The 10,719-nt window shown below is 41.4% G+C and overlaps 1 pseudogene; it reads left to right on the forward strand.

Moving 5' to 3' along the window:
* Positions 1-9,480, forward strand: part of LOC102782143 (NACHT, LRR and PYD domains-containing protein 3-like) — a 305,914-nt pseudogene extending 296,434 nt beyond the window's left edge.
* Positions 9,481-10,719: the final 1,239 nt, after the last annotated feature.

Raw genomic sequence — 10,719 nt, forward strand, 5'->3', positions numbered from 1 at the left:
TCACTCATATACTGTTTGATTATATTTGTTGATTGCCAATTACGCTGAGTTCCTGCTGTATTGAGCCTATCCATTTCTTCATTTAGTCCCAGGTTGAGGTCTCCCCCAAGAACAATTGTGCAATCTAGGTGTTCGGAGAGTGTACTAAAAAAAACGTGGAAGAATGAGGGGTCATCAACATTTGGACCATATATACTTACAATACATAGCTTTTGGTTAAGTATAGATAGTTTGACGATTAGGAATCTGCCCTCTGGATCTATAACTGTATTGAGTACTGTGAAATTAATATTTTTATGTATTAGAATTGCTACTCCTCTTTGTCTAGAATTATAACAGGCTGAGAACACATTAGGAAACTCAGGTGTTTTAAGTTTATTCAAACCTGTGACAGGCATGTGGGTCTCTTGTAATAAAACAACCTCATCATCATTGTGGCTAATGATGTACGCTGTGTGTCTCGCTTAGACGGGTGAGGAAAATGGAAACTTTTTTTTTTGTAAATAAAGAGAAGAAAATGTGCGGCGAGAAGCTCCATAGGTCTGACTATGTGTGTGCATAATAACTAAAATGAGCAAATGTGTGTGTGTGTCCTATATCTGTGTGGGCTGTGTGGCTGTTGTAAATGTGTTGCCTTTAAACACATGTGTGTGCGTGATCGTGCAGAGTGAGCATGTAGAAATAGACAGTGTTGTTTGTGGATGGATAGGGAAACAGGTGATCGACACAGTGATAGAAAAGAGAAGCAAAGAAACCAAAGAGCAAGGTCAGTGACAAGAGAGAGAGAGGGGAAAAGAAATAAAAACGGAAACATTCCAATTAAGACATTGGCGGAGAGTGACAGTGACGTTATACTAAATTAGCAAACTGATATTACATAGTTAAGCAAAAGTTAATACAAGAGAGTGTGAGTGAAGAGAATAGTGTAGCGGATTCGTAATTTGATTATTTTAATAAACCATGTAACTTGGATGGATTCGATGCTGGCGTGACCACAGTGCACACGTCTAATATTGCTTACAGTGGTCCAAGGGACCACTCAGGGAGTTTTTGTGTTTGCTCAGACACATAATAATAATAATAATAGATTGCATTTATATAGCGCTTTTCGGGGCCCTCAAAGCACTTTACAATTCCACTATTCATTCACTCTCACATTCACACACTGGTGGAGGCAAGCTACAGTTGTAGCCACAGCTGCCCTGGGGCAGACTGACAGAAGCGAGGCTGCCATATCGCGCCATCGGCCCCTCTGGCCATCACCAGTAGCGGCAGGTAAAGTGTCTTGCCCAAGGACATAACAAGCGAGACTGTCCGAGCTGGGGCTCGAACCGGCAACAAGACAAACTGCCAACTCTTTGAGCCACGATCACCCACACGAAAAATTAGAGGGAACATTGATGAGCACCCCTTCCGACCACACATAGAATACACAAACATAACGTTGGGAAGACAGGTCAGAGAGGTAAGAAAAAAAAACCCCAGTGGAAATACACAATACATGAGGAGAGAAGAGGAGAAAAAAAGAACAGGGCTCTGTGGGGGCCATACCATAACTTCCCGTACTTCTTGTTCTTCTTTACGCTGAAGATAGTTCTTAATGACTTTGGATGTATGTTTGGGGTTGTTTTTCTAGTTTAGAAAAAGTAAATACTGAAGTTAGTTCAGAAAGATAGATATTAGAATCGAAATATCGAGATATATCTTTGTGACAATTGAAATATGGATTTTTTTTTTCTAATTTCAATTCTAAAATCTCATTTTTTCAAATTGTTCATTCTTATTACTGCATAAACCAATAAACAACAGACAGTTCAATGAGGAGAGATCACTTAGAAGAATTGAACATGACTTATTGAGAGAGAAATTATTGTATTTGTCTACTAGAGTGAGGACCCATCAGGAATCCCAGCAGTGATAGGATTTAGGATGGGGGCCCCCAGAGTCTAGTGCTGGTGGTGGTAGGCTGAAGACTGCAGAACTTAAATAGAGCTCTGGCTGAGTTGGAGATGGGGAGAGGTGGGTTGAACAAAACAGAGTCTGAAGGGGAGAATGACAGAGAACAGAGAGTTAGCACAGGCTGATTGGCTCAAAGAAGATAACTGGACTAGAGTAATGATGTCAGTATTCAGACTGACAGGAAGGGAAAGCAGTAGTTATGTAGAGCAGTGTTTCCCAACCTTTTGAAGCCACCACACATATTTCACATTAGAAAAATCACACGGCACACCACCAAACTAAAATGTCACAAAAAGCATGTTGATAATATTTCCCTGCGCACCAGGTATAGCAGAATTTGCTTGGTTTGTCCTTTTTTGCTTTCTTCTGACCACTACTCATGCTAGGGCCTTTATCTGGATCAGAGTTTTCTCCAGGACCCAGATCAGATTAACTACTCTTTCTTTTCAAATATTTATCTATTGCTATTACGTGTAATTTCCTGTAAGTTCTTCTTCATCTTCTTCTGTTTTAATGGCAGTTGGAATCCCATATAATTGGAGCAAGAAGTTGTATTGCCTTCTAGTGGAAGAGAATGTAACTGTTCTGCCTGTTACTCACACTGATTGTTTAGACTACCAATCAGGTGAAACCAAATAATCTTCCACACCTGATCATTTCCATGGCACACCTATGGGCCGCAGCACAGTGGTTGGGAAACTGATGTACAGAACAGAAAAGCAGGCTGTTACATCCCGTCTAGGGGAAACTAGAGTGCAACACAAAAAACAAAAAAAAGAAAACTAACACCCCAGCTCCCAAGTAAAGACCAACGGTACCACAGATTTGCGGGTACCGCCATTATGTATTTAAAATACAAAATATGACTAACTGTATTCCGTCACAGTTAACACCATTACACCTTTAAAAAGGTGGTATTCAGAATACAGCTACTTTGTTAAAATAAATGGATTACACAGCGGTCTTTTGCTGTTTCATATATTAGTCTACCCCCTCTCTATTTTTGCTAATTCCACGCCAGTGGAAGCCCACACAAAACACGCATTAAGAGGCCCTAATGCCTGGGTCTCAATCCCGCGGCCGATGTCACCCCTAGTTGCATAATGACATGAAGAAATAATTTTAAAAATTACTTAGAAAAATTATTTAATATGAAGACAATCGGCAGAGTGTTACAGGCATAGCCCTAAGGAATGTAGCCTCGTGGGCAGGCCCCCCTTTGTTTTACAAGAAATATGGAGGGGGGCGCACAAACACATCCTCCAACCACACACACCCATATTTTGCTCCATTGCGGTTTATTTCACACCTCAAACATTTAGTAAACAATTAAGCAAATACAAGTAATCTGCAATAAATTACAGGTTGTAATAAATAAAACTACTAACTCTTTTACGCTATGTCCACACCTACACGGGTATTTTTGAAAGCGCAGCTGTTTCCATGCGTTTGGGCCTTTCGTCCACACGTAAACGGCGTTTCGACTCACCGAAAACTGAGATTTTTTAAAACTCCTTTTTTGCATTTACGTGTGGACGAGGAATACAGAGTTCGTCATGCAACATCAAAGGTATGTGCCTTTTTTCACGCCATGCTGTGCGCACGTTATTGTTTACATGAGATGAATTGCAGAATGGCAGATAGAAAGAAAATACTGTTACTGTTAATCTGACTATCTTCAGGTTTTACACGCTTAAATATACACACGCAGTTACTGTCCCTCCATTTAGAAAGGCAGAGGCGTAATTATTTTACGTGTAGTTGTTTTTTTCCTGTGTAATAATATTCAACATTGCTATCAGTACATTTTTCAAAAAATGCCTCTCAGTGCAAATTGGGTTCAAAAACATAAACAACTGTAGGATACTGTTTGTCCGTGATTTAGACAGGGGGAACAAATCGTGGCAGGATCAGCCTGATATTATTTGTAACTTTACTGTATAAAGAACTAACATCTCCAAAATGTCAGCAGTAATTTGTCATTACAACAAGTGTTTGGGAACTAAAAATCAAGAAGGTGGGATACTGTTTGTCCCTGATTTAAACAGCCCAGCGCTGCTCCAGACAAAGTGAAAACCAATTATGCAGGGGAGACCTACCCTAGCACTTGTGCAGGTGAAGCCAAAGGGAAGACATGCTTCACCATATTTTCTAGTCTTTGACTTAGAATGAAGTTGGTTTGGAAACATATTCAGCTATGCTTCATCTCCTGCTTTGCGTTTGTGTGAGTGCCCCGTGCTAGGAGTGTCCAAGCGTTGTTGTTTTTTTTTCCTTTTCATACCGCGTCCCCCCTTCAATGGCTCTGTGCCCCCCCCTAGGGGGCAGGCCCCACACTTTGGGAAGCTCTGCATTACTCTCATTGAGTAACGTAACAGAATATGTTACAAAATACATTTTGGAGCATGTATTCTGTAATCTGTACTGGAATACATTTTAAAAGTAACCTTCCCAACACTGGGTGTGACGACCAAAGACAACACACAAAATCATGACCTGGGACATAACACTTAATGAACTTACACATAAGCTTCATATTATCTAAATATGTGTTGTTATTTTACCCAGAGTTTCTTCTAAAGTGTCAGCCTAACCTGAAGAAGAAGTTCCAGTTTGTGTTTGGAGGGATCGCTAAAGCAGGAAACCCAACCCTTCTGAATCAGATCTACATAGAGCCCTACATCACAGAGGGAGGGACTGCAGGGGTCAGTGATGAACATGAGGTCAGACAGATTGAAACAGCATCCAGGAAACCAGACAGACCAGAAACAACAATCAGACAAGAAGATATCTTTAAAGCCTCATCTGTTAAAGATAAACCAATCAGAACAGTGCTGACAAAGGGAGTGGCTGGCATTGGGAAAACAGTCCTAACACAGAAGTTCACTCTGGACTGGGCTGAAGACAAAGCCAACCAGGACATCCAGTTCATGTTTCCATTCACTTTCAGAGAGCTGAATGTGCTGAAAGAGAAAAAGTTCAGCTTGGTAGAACTTATTCATCACTTGTTTCCTGAAACCAAACAAGCAGGAATCTGCAGCTTTGAAGACTTCCAGGTTGTGTTCATCTTTGATAGTCTGGATGAGTGTCGACTTCCTCTGGACTTCCACAAAACTTCAATTCTGACTGATGTTACAGAGTCCACCTCAGTGGATGTGCTGCTAATAAACCTTATCAGGGGGAAACTGCTTCCTTCTGCTCACCTCTGGATAACCACACGACCTGCAGCAGTCAATCAGATCCCTCCTGAGTATGTTGGCATGGTGACAGAGCTTAATGGATTCACTGACCCACAAAAGGAGGAGTACTTCAAGAAGAGATTCAGAGATAAGAACCAGGTAACCAAGATTGTCTCCCACATCAAGACATCACGAAGCCTCCACATCATGTGCCACATTCCAGTCTTCTGCTGGATCACTGCTACAGTTCTTGAGGATGTACTGAAAACCAGAGAGGGGGGAGAGCTGCCCAAAACCCTGACTGAGATGTGCATCCACTTCCTGGTGGTTCAGGCCAAAGTGAAGAAAGTCAAGTATGATGGAGGAGCGGAGACAGATCCACATTGGAGTCCAGAAAGCAGGAAAATGATCGAGTCTCTGGGAAAACTGGCTTTTGATCAGCTGCAGAAAGGAAACCTGATCTTCTATGAATCAGACCTGACAGAGTGTGGCATCGATGTCAGAGCAGCCTTGGTGTACTCAGGAGTGTTCACACAGATCTTTAAAGAGGAGAGAGGGCTATACCAGGACAAGATGTTCTGCTTCATCCATTTGAGTGTTCAGGAGTTTCTAGCTGCTCTATATGTCCATCTGACCTTCATCAACTCTGGAGTCAACCTGCTAGAAAAACAGCAAACATCCTGGTGGTCTAAACTTTTGCAAAATAAACCTAAAAGGAAAAATCTCCACCAGAGTGCTGTGGATAAGGCCTTACAGAGTCCACATGCACACCTGGACTTGTTCCTTCGCTTCCTCTTGGGTCTTTCACTTCATACCAATCAGATTCTTCTACAGGGTCTACTGACACAGACAGGAAATAGCTCACTGAACAGTCAGGAAACAGTCCAGTACATCAAGAAGAAGCTCAGTGAGAATCTGTCTGCAGAAAGAAGCATTAATCTGTTCCACTGTCTGAATGAAATTAATGATTGTTCTCTATGGAAGGAGATCCAAACGTCTTTGAGTTCAGGAAGTCTTTCAAAACAAAAACTGTCTCCTGCTCAGTGGTCAGCTCTGGTTTTCATCTTACTGTCATCAGAAGATCTGGATGTTTTTGACCTAAGGAAATACTCTGCTTCAGAGGAGGCTCTTCTGAGGCTGCTGCCAGTGGTCAAAGTAACTAGGAAAGCACTGTAAGTGTTTAGATATCCTATTTAGTCCTGGTGATTCAAATGTGCTGGTACTGACTGAAACTTAATTTCTTCTTTCTTTTTATTTTTCTTGTCATTTTCTATTCAGTCTGAGCTTTTGTAAGTTTACAGAGAGAAGCTGTAAAACTCTGTCCTCAGTTCTCAGCTCCCAGTCTTCTAGCTTGAGAGAGCTGGACCTGAGTAACAATGACCTGCAGGATCCTGGCGTGAAGCTTCTGTCCGCAGGACTCAAGAATCCACAATGCAAACTGGAAACTCTGAGGTCAGGTAACATTAAAAAGATAACTGAAAGCTAATTTTCATAATTTAAAAAACTTCTACCTTGGTTAGGATTGTCTTTACTAATGTCAATTGTCAAATGCCAGTTTACTAAACTTCATCACTAATTTCTGGATTTATTTCCATTATTTTTATTTTGTAATCAATCCATCCATCCATTTTCTTCATTACCTGTTTAACTTAAGTGATTAAAATAAGAGATGGAGGGATTATCTTGTGAGGTACAAGTACCAAGCACTCCCACTTAGTGTTATTTTCAATTTAATGCTTAATTCTTTCTTGAGGAAGTGGTATATGTTTGGCCAAACAAATCTGCCAAGCTTAGTGTCGGGACTTACAAATATTTTTATATAACTGAGGCACCTTATTTTTTATTTTATTTTTATTTTTTATTTAAGAAGTATTCAGAAAGGACTCTGAAGTTTTTCTCTGCTTCGTATTTATTTCGATGGAATCAACATGTTTGATCGAATGAGAAGAAAAGTGAATTAAAGTATTTTCTTTTGCTTGTGTTCGAGGAGTGAATGTGAGTCTTGTGTTGTTTTGTTTGCCTCCAGTCTTTCAGGTTGTCTCATCACAAAGGACAGCTGTGCTTCTCTGGCCTCAGCTCTGAGATCTAACCCTTCCCATCTGAGAGACCTTGACCTGAGTTATAATCATCCAGGAGACTCAGGAGTGGCTCTGCTGTCAGCCAGACTAGAGGACCAACAATCGAAACTGAAAAACCTCAGGTATGGGAGGTCTGGTACAGCCACAGACAGTGTGTGATAGTCAATCTCTTTCCTTTACTCAGCCTGTCCATCATGCTGAATAAACGTGTTACATGAACAATCACACAAGTAGCAAACGTTTTTCTTTTTATGACAGTAAAAGTACTAATTGGATATGAATGTATGTGTGTAGCATGTCTTCAAGCAACTCCAAGAACAAAAATTTCCTTACTCAGTTTGGGGTGATCCATATATGCTAAAAGAAGACTCCAGGCTGAAGAATACCTCTTTTGTATTTTCACTTCCTGCAACTTTTATTAGTGTTATTGATTAGGATAATATTATTTCAAAAGGTCATTTAATTGGTCATTATTTGTTAGATTTATTTTTATAACGTTGCCTAATGGTTTGCCAGAACCTCTTCAAGGCAGATCAAAAGTCTTTTTCCTCTGCGTCACCAAATTTGTCTTGCTACTTTGCTTCAGCTACTGCCGAATCTGCATTCCATTTGGCCTCCTTGTACCTGTTACCTGCCTCTGAAGTCCCACAGCAGAATATGGTCCATTCCCTGCCAGCTGTTCCCATCACACCCTTACTATACATTTAGGAGGGCGAGGTCTGTCCAGCATCCTCCCTTGCCACCTAATCCAACTCACTACCAAGTGGTGATCAATTGAAAGTTTGGCACCTCTCTTCACCAGAACCAATGCCTACAGATCTGATAATACGATTATTATTGTTGTTGACGGTCAGCGTTTGTTATGGATAAAGTATAATTTGCACAGAAGTCCAATAACAGAACACCACTCGAGGTCAGATTGGATCAGGCAGGCCTTTCCCAACAGTCACGTCCCGAAGTATCGGGCATCCCTGCCTGATCTAATCCGACTGAGGGCTACTCCAGACTGGAGCAGAGTTCAACCCCTTCCCAGGAAATTAATTCCAGAACCCAAGCCATGCACTGCAGTGAGCCTGACTATATCTAACTAGTATCTCTCAACCTCATGCAGCAGCTCAAGTTCCATTCAAGTCAGCCTTAGTAGCTGGGTACAAAACCACAGGGCCCCGCCACTGACTGTCACCCTACACACATTTCACCTGTATATAGTCCAGACTAGAAGTAATAAATGCACAAACTAGTTTTTTAGCTTCACTCTGAGTGAAGATGGTTCTAATGTTAGAGATACTGATCAAATGTAAGACTAGCACAGTCCTAGCATGGAACCCTGAACTCCATAATTACCTTAGTGTAATTTCCTTCTGATTGTGAAAAAGAATCCCCATTTACATGAACACAATAGAGTCTATTAGACAACCATTATTGCATTGTATGTATTACAAATACATGTAATGTTGATGTGTGAAAGACAGTGAGGTGGTCTGACCCCCCTCCTACCTTTAGGATGAGGCCTGCTGGAGTCCGATGGTTGAGACCAGGTCTGAGGAAATGTAAGCGTGTTTTTGATGTGATTCATAAATACAAAGCAGCACACATTCAACCATCTTTAAACTGTCACATCACTCATTCACATCTGTGATGTCAGTAGTCATTATCAAAGAGTCAATCAATGAACAGATGATGGATGAGTAACTGCAGCTGTATTGTGTTTGTTCTCCTTAGATATCTGTGAACCCACACCCAGCGCAAACACAATACATACAAAGATCAAGCTGTCTGACAACAACATGAAAATGACATTGGTGAAGGAGGATCAGTCATATCCTGACCATCATGACAGATTTGAGCTTCCTCAGCTGCTCTGTAGAAATGGTCTGACTGGTCGATGTTACTGGGAGGTGGAGTGGAGAGGGAAGGTTGATTTATCAGTGAGTTACCGAGGAATAAAAAAGAAAGGAAGCAGTAATGGCTGCAGGTTTGGAAGCAGTGATCAGTCCTGGAGTCTGAGGTGCTCTGATGACGCCTGTTACCATGTCTGGCACAATGATGAAACAGCATCCATCTCCTCCACCTCCTCCTCGGTCTCTCACAGAGTAGGGGTGTATGTGGACTGTCCTAGTGGCACTCTGTCCTTCTACAGAGTCTCCTCCGACGCTCTGATCCACCTCCACACCTTCAGCACCACATTCACTGAGCTTCTGTACCCTGGATTTGGGTTCTGGTCACCTGGTTCTTCAGTGTCTCTGTGTGCAGTTGAGTATGGGTAGCCTCATCCATTAGAAAAGCTGTAGAGCAGATAATTCCGTCTGCACATGGGTCTCTTTCACTCAGAAACACGTTTTCTAATTCACAAATACATAGACTATCCACATCATTAAAGTCCCTTTATTTTATCTTCCTCTTTTTTTAGAAATTAAAAATGCATTAATTAAAAATCTCTGTTAAAATATAGCTACTCTCAATGCAGTCACAGAAAGGAATTTGAAGGACACTGTTTTGGTGTGCAGTCTAATAGGTTAGAGGAAAGGAGCAAGACTACAAGTTTATGCACGGAGAGAGAGGATATGCAGATGATTGGAGTGGCAGGGAAGGGTGCTAGGGATAGTGTGAGATGGAGGCAGATGATCCACTGTGTCAACCATAAAGGGAGCAGCCAAGATTAGAAGAAAAGAAAAAAACAGCTTTGGTGTTCAGTCATCCTGTTAGCACCTTTGGCAGCCATACCCTGGGAGGGTTGATGGGCCGTATTAGTAGTATCCTATAGGCACCGTATTGTTAATATTTGATCTAATGATTAATATTTTTGCTACAGACAAAGAGTATTTACATTATGTACTAAATCATTCTGTCTGCCTCTGTGTCTATGAGAACAAAGTTGAATAATTCTTCTTCCCATCTTATATCCTGATACTAATGTTGTGCCTTTATCCTTTTCAGGATGCAAGAGGTAAACTGACTTGGGATAGAAAACTTTCAGACAGGTAATCAAATAAAAAAAAATCAACTGGGTTATGCTTGTTAAACTGAAGCATAGCTTATCCATACACTTTCATTCAGACTTCATTGAACAGAGGAGCAGTTTGCTCAACACCTGTTGATCTAACTCATACTTGGTGGGTATATTTCTGGAGACCCGATAGAGGGCAGTAAAGACAGTGAAGTTATTTTGATAACCAGTTGGCACACTCTACATCAACAATCCATTCAGGTTTTACTTTGAGTGGGCACTGTGGATTCTTGTTTGTGTGTTGTTTCTATAATTTCTGTGTATTGTACTTTGTTCTACATTGGTGAGCAAAGTGGTGATGCTCCATTGGCTGATGGAGGGAGAGGACCTGGCTGAAGGAGGGAGAGGACCCCCAGGCCTTCCTGGAAGTTTTTCAGGCCACTGCAGAGGTTTTCTGGTGGCCCGAGGAGAAATGGTCGCTGCAGTTTATGCCTCATCTAGCTAGGGAAACTCAAAGGGCAATGCTTAGCCTTCCGGTGGTGAGAAGCTGTTTTTCCGA

The sequence above is a fragment of the Neolamprologus brichardi genome, chromosome 15, assembly GCF_056152115.1.
Source record: "Neolamprologus brichardi isolate AB-2024 chromosome 15, ASM5615211v1, whole genome shotgun sequence".
Classification (NCBI taxonomy): Eukaryota; Metazoa; Chordata; class Actinopteri; order Cichliformes; family Cichlidae; genus Neolamprologus; species Neolamprologus brichardi.